General features: G+C 31.8%; 1 pseudogene across 1 annotated transcript; it reads right to left on the minus strand.

The window, feature by feature from the left end:
- Positions 1-527: 527 nt before the first annotated feature.
- On the minus strand, positions 528-3,545 carry LOC111315182 (exocyst complex component SEC15A pseudogene; annotated as a pseudogene). Its single transcript, XR_016330836.1, has 2 exons — positions 3,217-3,545; positions 528-3,059 (listed from the first exon to the last, which is right to left on the minus strand). The product of XR_016330836.1 is annotated as an exocyst complex component SEC15A pseudogene (transcript).
- Between the last annotated feature and the right edge of the window lie 2,764 nt (positions 3,546-6,309).

A 6,309-nucleotide genomic window follows, 5' to 3' on the forward strand; every position in this document is an offset into this window, starting at 1 on the left:
CCTTGTTTGCCACTGCACTTGTGGTTATATTCAGCGATTGTGATCAAACGCAGCTCCAAACCAGCTCTTTAAAGATTAAACTCAGATAATGCAATGGTCGGTGGAGAGAACAACCCAAAACAGGTGGCAAAAGAGAGGGATAGAAGAGTCATTATAATCAATGGTTGACAGTTACCAAAACCTCTGGAAAACAGTGCGGTAAGTTGTTCTTAATACCAAAAAATCTGGGGGTTATCGCACCTGCTCAAAAGGTTTTGGCATGAAATAGCTTTTTTTTTTGTACAAAATTGTCAACCATTGATTATATAGACCTAAATTCTTCAAATAACACTAAAATCATCAAGCAAACTTCTGTAGTAAAATAAAACAAAGAAAAATGAATGTCTGGTAGTGTTTGTCAAATGTCAAACTTCAAAATTATATAAAGAGATCATAAATAAAGTTTGAAGTAACCTTGAGCTATGACAATGTTTCATGCGATTTCCTAAACTATTCCATTAACCAGAAGAAAAAAAACTGCAAGAGAATAAAGAGAGGAATATAGAAACTTTACTATAATAATTTAAGAGCAAATGAGCTACATACCATATCATTTAGAAAAGGGGGAAACGGAAATATGAAGATCAAAATAGACATAAATGCATGCAAACGTTTGAATCCTTCTCAGTTGAAGTCTTTCAATCTTTTTTTCAGCACATCCAATGATTTCTTCCGTGAATTTGTTTTTGTATTTCTGCTTGAAAGGCTCCCAAAGATCCCGTCTGCTGAATCCTTAAATTTTTCACAAATACTAGCCACTTTCTTATAATCCAAAGCATTGTAGTTTTTCTCCCGAATTACAGGATTCATGAAATTCTCCGGCTGGCTGCTGGACAAAAGGTTTATCAACTGTCGGGCTTCTATCAAGCAACCTTGAAAACTACCTTTCTTATATATCTCACTTAGGCCAGTGCTGTGAAACCTCTCATCAGCAAAATTCTCTAACATCTTTAGATCATTGTTGATGACTACGACGGCATTGGCATTAAACCTCTTGACACCATCACCAAGAAATGCTGCAACAATAGAATTGGAAATATGCTCCAGAGCCCCACTCCCAACCTTGTATAAAGCATCCAATGGTAGAATTTGCTGTGCTGTTGAAAAAAGCGTATCAAGGTAAAAAATCACCTCATGCATATACTCGTTATTATTTTGGGATATCTCTTCAGAAGTCCAGTTTATATTTTCTGTGAGTGCCATGAACTCTTCTAACTTACTATTTACCAAATTCAGTAGAGCCAGATAGGCTGCATCTCTTGAAGTTTTTAAGACCACCTTGGCTGTCAAACTGGCTTGAGGCCTCTCAACTAATCGAACTGGAATCCCACAGAGTTGGGCAGCATGTCGAAGGAAAAAGTCACAAGTGATTTCAAGAAATGATATATTTGCAGCAATCTGCATGGCTTGTGATACACTAATGCCAGCACTATGAACTGCAGCAAGTACAACTTCATTAAGGATATCAATCAAGAGCTTGTCCAAATACTTTCTCACTAGATCATAAAAGTTAGAATTCACTCCATAAGACAAGTAATCGACGGAGCCTTTGATGAATGATCGAACAATGCGACAGCAATCCGGCACCATAGAGGAGAATGGTGCAATATATGGAAAAGCTGGCATTATATCTGAAGTCTGAAGATGAAATGCCAAAACATTATTATCATAGTCAGAATCCCTCTTCATTACCATCTGCTCATAGGTATCATTAGAAACAGCATTAGCAATTTGTTGACGGCACTCTTCAAGCAGAAGCTCATGGTATTTGTCTCGGCTATTATCCAATACCTCAAGAACTGACCCCACTTCATACCCATACTGTCTAAGAGTTGCTCCAAGAAGAGCGATATAATCCTTCACCAAGAGTAGGTGCGTTGTAGAATCCATATAAGAAAACTGTTCTTCCAAAACCGATGCCATTTTAGCTACTGTTGTTTCCCACATTGTCTCGACTTGTTCGGCAGACAACAGGCCTCCAGAGGTCCTTAGGACCCTATCTTCCACGATAAAGTAGCCTGCAATTTGAGCCAGATAAGTTTGATATGATTCAACAAATGGTTGTGAGGAAGAGATTTGCAAGTCTGAATTGAGCTGTAACAACCGATTTTTGTAGTAATAGTCACGAAATTGCTCTTGGATTCCAAGGCAGGCATGGATGTGATAAGAACGATAAAGAGGTGTAAGATCAAACTTCAAAACAGAATCCTCATCAACCTCTTGGACATCTAATATATATACCAAATCTCCCAAGCCAGAAATGTTGTGTTCCTCAGCTTTTCTCTGCCGTTCAAGCATTTCCTCATCCCGCTGGCGTGCAGATGCAGCATGACCAATGGCTGTCTGTCCAATATACTTGGCAGAACTCCTAATGTGAACTAGCCACTCATTAAAGTGCGTGGTCACTTTCTTTTCAATATGTGCTTTTATTATAGGAATGTTCTTCCCTATCAGTATTTTGATTGCATTTACAGGGATATTCTTCATGTAGTTTCTCTCAATCAAATCCACAGTTTTCAAAGCAGGGTAAAACTGGCCTTCTGAAATGTGCTTGTTACATTTAACACAGAGCTCCAAGACTTGGATACAAATCTTGGACTTCTTAATTGCTTCAGTCACATTTTTCTTAATCGAATAAGATTCAAGAAGCTCTTCAAGTTTCACCAAAAGAGCACTCCCAACCTCTTGCAACCTAAAATTATCACTGGCGAGATCACTTTTAAGCTCTTCGGCATCAACCAAGACGCCCCGAAGCTCATCAACAGCAAGAATGAATTCCTCATAGTGAGTCTTGCAGAGCTCCTCAATTTCCACTTCTTTCTTTTTCACAACATGCTTCAGCTGCTGAACAAGCGGTTCAGGCCGCCCCATCTCGAAGGCGTGTCTAACAAGAGGACCCAAATCATCCCCATTCCCGATCAAAGTTGCCAGTACCAAGTCTTCCCCTGTATCCCCATTCTCTATAACCATTCTCCTCTTCGGTTTCGAATCCATTGTTTAATATATAAATCAAACAAACACTGCAATCCAACATAAAAGTTTTGGGTAAACATCCTAAGTTCTGCTTTTATGAAACAAAACATATACAGTAAAGGAACCCAAAATTAATAACAAATTTAAGACAAGTGTTAAGTGCCATAAAAATGTTAAAAAAAAAAGAAAAAGTGTTAAATGTACCTGAAAAAGAAGGCAGTTCAGTTTCGGATCTGAGTTGGGTGAAGTTAGATTGTTGTTGGGTTGAAACGGAAATGTGGGCTTTCTCTTTTCTTGTAATTTTCGTCAGATTAAAACACACACAGAGAGAGAGAGAGAGAGAGAGAGAGAGAGAGGAGTAGGGAAATGGAAATAAAATGGAAAATGGAAATTATTTCATCATTGCCATCCTCTCTTCTGTTTCTTTCTTTTTCATTGTTTCTCTATTGCTTTCTCCGATTCGTCAGTCGGGGGCGATGGGCTCGATGAGCCAATAACAAAAAGAATTTCATAAACAATAGACTACTACTTACAAACTAACAAACCAAACATTTTTTTTTAAATAAAATCAAAATAAAAGTATTATTGCACTGATAAATTAATTATAATAATTCAATAAGGTTTTGGCTTTAGTTCGCTTTGCTTCGAGATATCTATAGGTATTAACGAATAAAATTTTTGATAAATTATTTATGAATATGTTTTATTTTTATTTATTTATTTTTATTTATTAAACTTAAAAAATTATCTCAAATAATATTTTATGTTTATTTTTTAAACGAACTAAATATAAATATAAGTCCGTTCAGTATATTTATATTTGTCAATAAATTCATTTAAAATTTATTTAAAATTTGTTCGTTTGTTATTCATTTATTATTTATTTATAATAATTTAATAAAATTATATTTTTATCTTTTATTTTAAGGTTCGTTTATATTCATTTAGGATTTATTTGTTTAAATTTATTTAGTCATAGTTTGTCATAACATATAGATCCGTAAATCTATAACTAAACTTAACAAATGGATAGAGTTACGACCAATCTTTTTTACTAGATGTGATTGGTTACCTAAAGAATCTATCCTTTTAAGGAGCTCCTAAGCTTGATTAAAGGTACCTAAAATAATAGGTTCGGGTTTACACACTAAAATAAGGTTCGAAAGTTCAGTTACATGTTGAAAAAGTTATAGCACTCTCACATGCCCATCCAAAAAATGGTATCATTTTTATTTTAAATTTATCTTTAGGTCTTGAGTCTAATGGTTTCAATTTTTTATGTTGAAATATTAGAAATAATTTATAAGATTTTTTCATCAATCTGGTAGAATTCTTAAAAATATTTTTTCACCTTAAGAGTATTCAAAGATCTCATTTATTTCCTTAAAGAGACTCTGTCGTCCGAAAAAGTTTATTTATTATTTTTTTGTTAAAAATATATCTAATTATTTCACCATTTAGGTCAAATTGGAAATATTTTATTTTTTCTTTTAATTTCTAAATTTTTTATCATTTGAGCCTATTTAGAATTTCTTTTTTTTTTTGTTGGATTTCTAAATTTTTCATATTTTGGGTCAATTTAGAAATATTTTTTTTCAAAATTTTTAAATTTTTCACCATTTGGGCCTATTTCGAATTCTCTCTTTTTTTGTTGGATTTCTAAATTTTTCACCATTTGGGTCAATTTAGAAATATTTTCTTTTCATTTATTTTTTTGTCTTCGGAAGAAAAATAATATGACAATTATTTTTTTATTGAAATTTAATCTAAATTCTTTCACCATTTGGGATAAATTTAAAGAAATTTATTATCTAGAGATTTCTTAAGAATTTATCATTTGAAATTTCTAAGAATCTCATCATTGGATAATTATTAAATATTTTCAACCAAATTTGGAAAAAAATACAATTACTTTTATTGAAATTTCATCTAAATTATTCCACCATTTGAGATAAATTTAGAGAAAATTTTTCACTTAGAGATTTCTTAAAAATTTACTATTTGAAATTTCTAAGAATCTTATCATTGGGTAATTTTTACTTAATTCTAAAATTTTTATCAATATTTTTATTTATTTTTATTTTTATTTTTTCTTTTTCTTTTTTTTTGTTTTGAAAATAAATATTAATTATTGTTATTAAAACTTTATCTAAATTATTTCACCATTTGGGACAAATTCAGACAAAATTTCTCACTTAAAAATTTTATAGAAATTTGCCATTTGAAATTTGTATAAATTTCATCATTAGATAATTAATATTTATTCTCAAAATTTATTTTATTTTTTACTTTTTTATTTTTATAAAATTTAATCATGCAAAAATACTTAAAAAATAAATAAAGTGAAAAAAATACCCAAAACAAGAGACAACTCAGCTTTAATAGCTACAACATAGCTCGACTGTAGGAAGAAAAGTTGGAATGGTTTATAAAGTAACTTTGCTTGGCTCAACTTGAGACAAGTTGGAATATGAGAATCTTCTAAATTTTTTTCAAAAAAAAAATTTTTTTTTAAACCCCAAAAAATCTTTGAAAAATTTTCTTGATTGCTTTTTTTGATTTTTGCCTCTCTCTAATTTTTTTTGTGTGTTGTGTGATCTGTGTGGGCATATATTTTATAGGGTTCTGAATTTGAGAACTCAAATCCAAAAGGAATCTCAATTTCCTTTAAATTCCAACCTTAAACCCAATTCCAACTTTACAAACTAGTTTCAACAATTTCATATAAACTCAATTACTTTTTTTTTTATTAACAAAATTAACCCAAATAGAACCCCAGACAGATTGGGGTGTCTACGCTACCCCTCTTTACGTATTTTCTGTGAAATAAAAATTGTGTAAAGATGTAAACACCATTTATTATTATTATTATTATTATTTATTTAATTTTTTTTCTTTTTCTTTTCTTCCTGTTTCTGCGTTTGTCTTCTTCTCTTTTCTTCTTCTTTCTTTTCTCTTTTCTTTTTCCTTCTTCTTCATCTTTATCCAATTCAAATCTAGTGCATTAAATGCACAACCCCTAAAGTCCAAAATCACTGCCGCTACCCACCAACGGTCGATCGACAAGTAGCCAATCACGAACGACATGCGTGATTTTTCAGTTGAAAAATGAGATTCGAATCCTAGAAGATCTGAGATTTGAATCCCAACACGCTCTATAAATAGAGCTTGTTATTTGCAAACGGAAGACCATAAGGCAGAACCGAAAAAGAATGGTAAAAAAAAAAAGAGAGAGCTTCTGTAAAAAAATTTTTTTACAAAAAACATAAAAAAAAACAACAATCTCCTGGAACGGGG

The sequence above is a fragment of the Durio zibethinus genome, chromosome 20 (genome assembly GCF_047325235.1).
Source record: "Durio zibethinus cultivar Kanyao isolate XHJ-2024 chromosome 20, ASM4732523v1, whole genome shotgun sequence".
NCBI classification, from domain to species: domain Eukaryota; kingdom Viridiplantae; phylum Streptophyta; class Magnoliopsida; order Malvales; family Malvaceae; genus Durio; species Durio zibethinus.